Below are 10,931 nucleotides of genomic sequence, written 5' to 3'. Positions count from 1 at the left end.
AAATACCTGGGATGCCAGATGACCCCCCAGTAGTCTCGGTGGTTGATAACATGTTAGGAAACCATGTAGTTTAGCACATACACCCCTCTCGGCTTAAACCAATCAGTTCAAACAATCCCCCTCTTGTACTAACCAATCACCCCTACACAACTTGTTCCCACCAGTGAATGTGCTAATCAATGTTAAAAGTTGTTGTTTGACTTTCCCGTGGTATGGAATGATTTGCTGTGTGATGTTGTGACACATAGAGTATTCCCCCCAAACCTATAAAATCTCACTGAACAAAAGACCGGGACTCACTCCCTGGGACCACTGCTTCGGAAATGGTTGTGAGTCCAAGTTTGAACTTGCAATAAAGACTCTTGTGTGATTGCATCGGATTCAGCTCCTGGAGATCTACTGGGGTCCATGAATCTGGCATTACACTAAGCTCCCAGCAGAATCAGCCATTAAGCTCCACTTACAACAACCTAAAGCATTTCCAGCTTGCACTGCTAAACATCTCAAAATTCCTCCATCAATTCCAAAAAGCTCAAAAAGCTTCTTAACCACACTGTCAAGTTAGGCACAGTAATGACCCCACTTCTCAATACCAATTTCTGTTTTAGTCAGCTTTTTTGCTGCTGTAACTAAAGGACCCAACCAGAACAATTACAGAGGAGAAAAAGTTTATTTAGGGCTCACGGTTTCAGAGGTTTTAGTCCATAGAAGGCCATCTCCATTCCTTGGTGCTCAAGATGAGGCATCATGGCAGAAGAGTGTGGCAGAGAGAAGCAGGGAGAAAGAGTCTCCATTTGCCTGATACAAATATATATCCCAAAGCCATGCCATCAATTCCCACCTCCTCCAGCCCCATCCCACCTGCCTCCAGTTACCACTCAGTTAATCCCATCAGGAGATTATTTTACTGATTGGGTTAAGACTCTCAGAACCCAATCATTTTCTCCTCTGAACCTTCTTGCATTGAATCATGTGAGCTTTTGGGCATCTTGCATCCAATCCATAACACCATCCTTAAATTTATTTCTTTTGTCTAATTGCTGTGGCTAGAGTTTCCAGAACTCTGTTGAATAGAAGTGGTAAAAGAGGGCACCCCTGTCTTGTTCCAGTTTCTGGAAGAAATGCTTTCAATTTTTCTCCATTTAGAATGATGTTGGTCTTGGGTTTAGCATATATAGCTTTTACAATGTTGAAGTAAGTTTCTACTATCCCTATTTTTTCTAGTGTTTTGAAAATGAATGGATGCTGTATTTTGTCAAATTTGGCTTCCCTCTTATAAGTACTCTTGTGATTACATTGGGCCCACCTGGATAATCCAAGATAATTCTCCCCACTTCAAGGTCCTTAACTTGATCCTGCCATCAAAGTATTTTTTAACTATGTTAGTATATTCATAGTTTCTGGGAATTAGGACCTGGATATCTTTGAGAGTCAAAAATTTAGCCTGCCACTTTTATTAATTAATTTATTTATTTAGTACTAAAAATTGAACCTGGGTGCTTTACCACTGAGCTATATCCCCAGTCCTTTTTAAATATTTTTTTATTTAAAGACAGGGTCTCACTGAGTTGCTTAGGGTCTCACTAAATTGCTCATACTGGCTTTGAACTTACGATCCTCCTGCCTCAGCCTCCCAAGTCACTGGGGTTACAGGCATAATCCACCATGCCTGGAATCCAGCCAAATTTTTTTTACCCAAAAGTTCTGTTATTAAGTGTTTACTCTAGAGGAGATGTGAACAGGGATTCAGCTATTACAATAGTCACATGAAGTATCCATTACTGACTTTATTATGGAAGAAGGAAATTTTTCAGCATTAATTTAAAAAACTAAAGCATTTATTCTTTTATCTCTCTAATTATGGATCCTCAAATAAAAGTAGTGTCAGTAATTCAAATATTAGTTATTAATATTAGAATCCAATAAGGTTTGGGATTTGGATGGGAACAATTTTATGTGAAGGATAATGTGTATTACAGGGTGACAGAAATGGAGGTAACAAAGAAAGTAGGTTGAAATTCCTTTTATTCCCCTCTGTATTTTTCATCATTATAATTCCAAATCAGAGTTAACATCAAACTTGTCTCTGGAAAGATGGATGATACTATCATTAAGAAAATTGTCTTTATTTCCAGATATGACAATTCCATTCTATTAACCAATCATGCCTGAGATTGCCCTGGCATGCAAGTCTGAACAGGCTTGCTTGAGACTGTTGTGGAATTTCTGAATGTCTATTTGGAGGCATTAGACTTCTAACAGCACTGAATTTAAGAGCAAAGCAGATCAGTGAAATATAATACTTGAATTTTACTAGTAAGTAACTTGGAATTCTCAATAGACATTCTGGGAATTCAGAGTCCTCTGAGTAATATATGAATCATAAGGAAGAAATCTGTTATTTTTATGCCTCTTATTTACACCACACTTCTTCTTCCTTCTCTACTAATTTCCAGGACTTTCCCTTCATTCTTCAGTGGCTCAGTTGGTTTTCACATATTTCATTTCTACTAAAATGTTGCCTTTACGTCCCTTAACTTTCTCAACTTCCACCCCATGCCAACCTCTGGCAAGTTTGGTCACACCTAAGAGCTGTTATTATTTAAAACTGAAATTCCCCTCTGACCACAACCTCCTGTTCCTGCCCTTTTCATTTCCTCACTGTGCTGAATCTGCTCTTTGTCTACATTATTATCTTTAGTTCCTTAGTTCTGATCAGTACAGGGTGAGCATCACCAGCCAAAGGCAAAGGATCTTAATATTTTGTGTTCTGTTCAGACCTGTCTTGACCAAATGCATGATTTCGATTATGTTTTTAAAGAACATAGTATAGCTCTTTCAATAGAAATTTAAAGATGTATTAACATGGGAAAACTCAAGGCAAAACGTAGTTTCTTTATGAACACTATTTCCTTACCACTGTTTAGATTTTTCTATAGTTAAATATATTCAATCCTTATCCCCAGTCCACTTTCAACTACTCCTCTAATCCTAAATTTTATGTTTTGTTTTTCATTGCTGGGATAATATCCAGGACTTTATGCACACTAGCAAGAGCTCTGCTACTGAACTATACCCTCAACTCCTCCAATCTTGAGCATTAAACTTTAAACACAAGGTTTTTTGGATTTCGTCAATCAGGGTTTTTTAAAAGGGACCACAATGCTATATTCCCCCAAGTCTTCCTGTCTTCTCACTTTTCTTATTTCCTTGAAACTTTTGCCTGTATCACCTTCTTAATTTGTCCAAATTGTACAGATTTTTTGCATTCCACCTTTCCTAGGTGCCTTCTTCCCAGAGTCCTCTAAAGTTCAATGCTACTCTGAATGGACTGGATTCTAGGCTTGCTGTAAACACATGACACTGAGACTTAAATTCATTATTTTCCTTAGATTTGTGTGTGTATGTGTGTGTGTGTGTGTGTGTGTGTGTGTGTGTGATGTTGGGGATTGAGCCCAGGGCCTTGAACATGCCAGGCAAGTGCTCTACCACTGAGCTATACTACCAGCCCAATTCACTATTTTTCAATCTCCATTTTTTTTGGCTTTGTTTGTTCTTATGTATGTGAGAACATTATTCTCTAATTTTATTAGAACTTATATTCTGGTAACACACTAGGATAGAATACATGGAAAGTATACTTTCTGAGTTCCTGCCACAGTCCAGCTGCAGCAAACTAACCCAGGGGGTGGGGGGTGACGAACAACTTGTGTACATTGATACAGCAGGAGTAGGAGCCGTTTATTGTAGGACAGGAGGGGTATATATACATTCCACACAGCTTATATTAATTAACATAAACTAGATACAGCAGTCAACTAATAAGGAATCTCCACACTTAATGGCTCGCTGGCATTACTTCACAAACCACTCCCTCTGGCAAAATGCCAGGCGCCATCTTGACTTGTTTACAGATCCTAACAAGTTCCAAAATGTCTTTATTTTCCCTTGTTTTGGGATGACATTTTGGATAGATATGAAATTGTAAATACAATTGGTTTCCCCTCTTTCATTTGAAGGAAATGCTCCATTGTCTTATGACAATCCTTGTTGCTGATGAAGGATCTGACACTATTCTGATTCTCATTCCTCAATAATTGCCCTTTGCTTTCACTGGAAGCTTTCAAGATCTTTCCTTTATGCTTGATGTTCTGAAATTTCACAATGCTAGGATAAGACACTCATCCTTTTTCTATTAATTTTGAAGGGCACTTGGTATGCCCTTTCAAGTGTGAAATTCTTTTCACTTTTGAAAAAATATACTTTTTTTGGTGATATCCTCTTTATCTTCTCTAATGTCTCTGTAATTTAAAACCTATTTCTCTTATCTTTTCCCTCATATAATTCCTACCTTGCTACTTTTGGTTTTTTGTTCTGTTTTCTGTGAAATTTAAAAAAAAAATTTAGTTATTGATGGACCTTTATTCATTTATTTATATGCAGTGCTGAGAATCAAACCCAATGCTTCACCCATGCTAGGCAAGAGCTTGACCCAGCCCTGTTTTCTGTGAAATTTATTCATTTTGTCTTCCAAACTTTATTCTGAATATTTTGGCAAACTATCTTTAATTTCCAAGCGCTCCTTATTTTTTTTTCTGAATGTTTCTGATAGCATCTGGTTGTTGTTTTATGGTTGCTGCATTTTCTCAAATCTCTGTGTAATAAGTATTGTTGCTTAAAGTACTTATCTATACTCTGAATTTTTATTTGGGGTCTGTATTTCTGTTTATTTATCTTGCTATTACTCATGTTGCAATATTTCCTACAATTTCTGGGAATCCTTCATAGCATATTTGTATTTAAGAATGACATGTTAAATACACACAATTTAGGAATTGGGACCTGTTGCCTGGAAGACAGGTTAGCTGTTGTTGCAGGACTTACAAATGTCAGAGTGCCAAGACCTTTGCTATTGGGCCATTTGATTTCTCTGGAAAAGGACATGAAGTTATAACTGCTTGTTGAGAATAGGTGCTCAGTTGCCTGAAATTCTAGGAATGGAGGAGGGGTTTATGGAGGTTTCATTTTCAATTAATGCTTATTTTTAGCTCCACATTACTTCTCCATCTTTTCTCATTCAACCAGATACATAAGAGTCCTAAGCCTCTCTTGAGTCTTTGGCTATATGTGCTTTTACATGTATTTTAGGCTGTGGCCTCCTAATCCTATTTTATCTTCATCTCCTCCCCACATTTCTATTTTTTATCTTCCAGCTATTCACCAATGTTGTTTCTGCTGATGGCCCACTTTGTGTTTTCACAATAATTAAATTAATTTCACTATCAAATGTGGTTCAGGGTGGCAGAGGGAGATACATTTATGTGGCTTAGTCTCCACATAAAACAGGACATTTCCATTTTTTCCCTAATTCTTTGCATTCTGGTTCTACCTAAGTAATTCCACTTAAACTTCTTATTTTTATTAATGTTTATTTTTTAGTTGTAGTTGGACACAATACCTTTATTTATTTATTTTTATGTGGTACTGAGGATAGAACCTAGGGCCTCGCACATGCTAGGTGAGCACTCTACCACTGAGCCAAAACCCCAGCCCTCCACTTAAACTTCTTGAAATGTTCCTAGCACATGTATTTTTCACCTGCTCCTTCTCCCTAAATCATGTTTGCCTTGCACCATAAAAGGGTAAAGTTTGTTGCCCTAGAGAAAACAGTAGAGCCTTCAACAAAGTAGTCAGGAAGACAGAGAGCAGAGGATACAGAGGAAGTTCCCACAAGACATGAAATGGAAGTAGCACATATTTTGGAGAAGTCAGACTTTGAGAAAAGTCTGGTCCCAGTTTGGAGTAAGAGATTGTAGTGTTAAAAAGCTGTGAAATCCCCAACAACTGTTGAAGACAGAGGAATTTTGTCTCACTTCCCTTTGGTACTTTTGGAAATCATCTTTGTAGGGAGCCTCTGCATCTTCAGGGAGAGGCACAGCAAGAGAGGTACAGTGGTATAGTTCATTTAGGCAGCTGGGGTTTGCAATGGTGTTTCTAAGTATGCTTGGCTCCCATGTGGTGCAGAAATGATGCAGGTGTTTTTCAACTTAGAGCCTGTAATAATAGCCATGGGTAAAGTTTTACTGGGTTCTCAAAACAAACAAACAAAAGCCCTAACAACAATAACTAACTGTAAGCCAAGTAAAAGTTAATAGTTGCAAAAAATAGTTGAAATCAAAGTGGCAAGCAGAAAATAATAGTTCCTAGGGCCAGAGAGTCTAAGATAGAGAAAAACTTACGGAGACAGACAGTTGAAGTCAAAAGCCAGCACTGCCAAGAGTAAGAATCATCCTAGCCAACCATCAGGGTTTCAGAAGACCTTTAAATTCAGGCAACATCTGTATGATATTACATAGTTTTGTATTAGCACAATGAAATACCCAAGACAACTAATCTGTAAAAAGAAAAGATTTAGCTCACAATTTTGAAGGTTCAAAGGCTAGTACCTGCATTAACTCAGTTCTAGCAAGGGTTATGGATGATGGCATATTTTGGTAGCATTACACACTAGCTCCCACATCTCCAGCCAGAAAGGGAATGGAGTGAGGTAGGGGGACAGAATGAACAAGTTGGGGTCCCATAATTCAAGGGCATGACCTCAATGACCAAAGGACCTCCAACTAGGCCTCATCTCCTAAAGGCTCCACTGCATCCCAGTAGCACTACTCTGAGGACCAAGTCTTTAATCGTGGACCTTTGGGGACAGCCAAACCAATATCCAAACCAAAGCAAGTATATAGAAATATATATATTAGGGACACCAAATCTTGGCACTTAAGGTCTTTTGATCAGATTTGTGACACTGATTTGTTATTTAGGGAATGATTCATCAGACCTTAGAGGAGTCTAAAAACCCAACTTAACTGCTAATGTTAAGCAATTATATATTGAGAGCTGTACACACATTCTACATCTTTATCCTTCATAGGAAAGTACAGAAGTTTCTATCTAAAGGACACTCAATAATTTATACTTCCAGATTTCAAGAGCAAAACCATGAAGGCTTAAAAAGCTACAGATTTTGGAATAATTATTACTTCATCCTGAGACAGAATGTTCATCTTGTTACATGACCAAGAAGAGTGAGGAATATTCTCTCTTTTTCCCTCTTCCTTGCCAACTCCTTAGTAAGAGGCTCCTTATATAGGTTATTTCCTTTTTGATTATTTCTTGAACAATCCTTCACTGGATAATTTACCCTTGAAAAATTTTACACGTTTCTTGCTAGAGGAAATCAAAATACTGTAAAGAACTTTACTCTTTGAAAATAAGTTTGGCATGAAAGATTATTTTTATGATAATGATTTTATAAAATGGTGGTATTTTAATACTTTAATATTTTTTAATGAAAAGAATAAAAACTTTTTAAAGAAATGAAATCACCTATAGCCTATTATCCTACTCGGGTAACTTTTCATTGTTGCATATTTCCTCTGCCTGTATGGCACAAACCTATAGGGCTAAAAGGTATTTAAAAATCAAATGGTTTTTATAACTATAGCACTCTAATTTTTTTAAAAAATTAAATGGTTCCATTTCTTAATTTTCAGATGAGAAAACTGAGACCCAGAAAGCTATGAGTTCAGCCCAGGGTCATACCTTATTATCTCCTCTAAAAGCAATTTAAATGGTAAATTAATAAAAAAAATAGTTGATAATAAAATATTACTCCCTAATTGCCATTTTTCTCCACTGAGAATGCAGCTGGAAGGGGGAAAATAACCCTATTATGCAATACAATATCATCATTATCAGAGGCAATGTCTGGAGAATTTCAGCTGCAAAATCTGGATGTCTAAATAAAAATTCCTCAAATCTAGGAAGCTTTAAAAAACAAATGGGAATTCAAAGCCTTTAGATCTTAGGATTTGGATTCAAAGTTCATGTATTTGCTCTACACTGCTACTACTGCCATCGCCTGCAGATTGTTGATTCTGGAGTGCAACCTTCTTGATAAAAAGGCAAATTATATGTCTTAAAGAGGCACCTAATTGAGGCTTTCTCTCCCACTGTAATTCAAAGAATTGAAATAGCATTGAGAAGGGGAGTGCTTTGTAGGGAATGTGGATGGCTTTCAAAACAACTATGTTACAAACAGTTTAGATTCACATTAGTGGAATTCTTAATGTGCTACAGCAGAAAAAGGCCTAAAATGGGAATAAAAAAACCACAGTTCTGATAGAAGTCTGCCACTAACCAGGAAGGTAGGGACAAGTGTTTTTGTCAGCTTTTTTATCATTGTGACCAAAAGATCTGACAAGAAAAACAGAGGAGGAAAAGTTTTTTTTTTTTTTCCCCTCACAGTTTCAGAGTTCTCAGTCCACAGACTCCATAGCTCTGGGTCCAAGGTGAGGCATCATGGCAGAAGGACATGGTAAAAAAAGCAGGTCAGGACACAGCGAGCAGGAAGCAGAGAGAGAGCTCTGCTCACCTGGGACAAATTATAAACCCTAAAAGCACATCACCCACCTCCTCCAGTCCTTTTCTACCTACCTATAGTTACCTCCAGTTAATCCATATCAATGGATTAATCTATTGATTAGGTTACAACTTTCACATTCCAACCATTCCATCTCTGAACAATTCTTGCATTGTCTCACACAAATCTAAACTATAAAAGCAAGATGTTTATTTTTCAAATTTTGTTGATAAAATGAGATTAGTGTAGGTGATCTCAGAGTTCTTACCCAGCTATAAAATTCTATGATTCTTTTCTCCATAAATGGAAAAGATACCCTGTATTTCAGTCCCTGGGAAACCCCAGGTGTGAAGAGTTGTCTTTATTAACAAGGCTCTAATACTCTTTTGTTCTCATCTGAGGTAAGCCCTGGGCAGAAACCTGGCCCTTCTTTGGCACCCTGTCCTTCACCTCCCACCTTCATACCCTACCTGTAACAAAACCCCATTGTCTTTTATGTTTCATCACTGTATCTTCTCCATCCACTCTACCAACACTTCAGTACTCGTTGTTTTATCTGAACAATAGAATAAGTGACCACTTTTCTAAAGTTCATCTCAAATTATAATATGCTGCTATTGGCCTCCGTTTTATTAAGATTTACATACCCATTGCAGTGACCCTTGATTTCTCTTACTCTCATACTCCATAATCAATCTGTCAGCAAATCCTATTGGTTTTCTCTTCAAAATATGTCAAAAATATGACCCCATCTCCACTGTTAAGCCAGGTCCACACAGCAAGAACAGATCTCCTTGCTTTTGCCCTATCCCCATTTAGTCTACTCTAAACGTAACATCCAATGCGATCAAATTAAAACATTAAGCCACATCATGTCACTCCTCTGTTCAATGTGAAATCCCTTACCTACAAAGTCTTAGGTGACATACTTATTGTTACCAATCTAATTCCATTTTCCACTATGCTCCCTGTTATGGTTTGGGTCTGGAATGTCTCCCAAAGCTCGTTTTGAAAATATGATCCCCAGTACAGAAAGGTTCAGAGCTGGAGCTTTTAGGAAATGGTGGATTATGAGGCCTATAACCTCGTCAGTGGATTAATCTATTTGATGGATTAGTAATTTGAAGACTACTGGGTGGTAATTGTTGGCAGATGGGGCATGGCTGGAAAAGTAGATCACTGGAGTGTATCTTTTAACAATTTTTTTAGATGCTGATGAACTTTTATTTTATTCATTTATTTATATGCCATGCTGAGAACTGAACCCAGTGCCTCACACATGCCAGGCAAGTGCTCTGCCACTGAGCCACGACTCCAGCCCTATGGTGTATCTTTGAGGATTTATATCTTGTCTCTGGCTTCTCTGTCTCCACATGCTTCTAGGCTGCCAGGAGCTGAGCAGATTTCCCTACCATGCTTTTCTGCTATGATGTTTCTGCCTTGGAGCCTGCTGACCATAGAATGAACCTCTGAAACTGTGAGCCAAAAGAAATCTTTCTTCAAGTTGTATTTTTGGTCACAGACACAGAAAAGCTGCCTCTGTTCAGCTGCTCAGACCCTCTTACCATTCCTCCAGTATGCTAGAAACAGGACCATTTGTGGTGGTTTCACATTTGCTTTTTTTCCTGCAATGGAATACTTTTTGTCCAGAAAGCTGAATGGCCAATTACATCACATTGTCACTTAACGCCACCATCATTTTCTCAGGAGCTGTCTGTGGTCATTCTGTCATCCTTTCTAAAAGCCTTCGGTTTTATTTTCACCTCAGCTTTATCACTATCTAACATACAGCATGTTTTGCTTGTTTTTTCTTCTTATTGTCTCTCTTCCTCAGAGATAGAGACTTTTGTCTGTTTTATTGTTATGTCCTAAGAACCCAGAACAGTGCCTTGCATAGTGAGTGCTCAATAAATATTTGTTATTGAACTGTAGAAGATCTGTACCAAGTAAAGCATAATATCATGCAAAGATGGAGACAGACACTAGATAAAATGTTTGCTAATGGCAAAACAAAATTTGACCATCCATCTTCTTGACCTTGTGTAATAAACTCCGTGCCTTTTGTTTTGATGTATTCTACCTTTCTTGCCAAATGCTTTAAATGTTAAAAAAAAAAATTCTTCATTAGTAAAGCTTTAATTTGGTCATTAGGGAATGAATTCCATCTTATTTTCCAAATGTTATCTTGTGCACTTTACTAAGTTATAGAGAACAAACAGGTAGGGTCTATTATTTTAGATAGAAAATTCCAAGTCCTAGCCGTTGGTGCTCAAAGTACTCAAAATTCTATGGTTATAATATATAACATCAAGAGGAAATATGCGACAATTATTTGTGATAATGAAATAAAATAATATGCTAAATCAAACTATCTTGAATAAGAGGTAGTAGGAACTTCATTTTTTCCCCCGCCACTTTTTTCCTTTATCAGAAAGTTGTCCTGGGGGCACACGGAAGAGGTTCGATTTATGTCGGTTTAATTAATATTGATTGGATTGTTTTCCCCAAAAAA

This window comes from Marmota flaviventris, chromosome 2 (genome assembly GCF_047511675.1).
Source record: "Marmota flaviventris isolate mMarFla1 chromosome 2, mMarFla1.hap1, whole genome shotgun sequence".
Taxonomy (NCBI): Eukaryota; Metazoa; Chordata; class Mammalia; order Rodentia; family Sciuridae; genus Marmota; species Marmota flaviventris.
Note: the sequence above shows the minus strand (reverse complement) of the source record.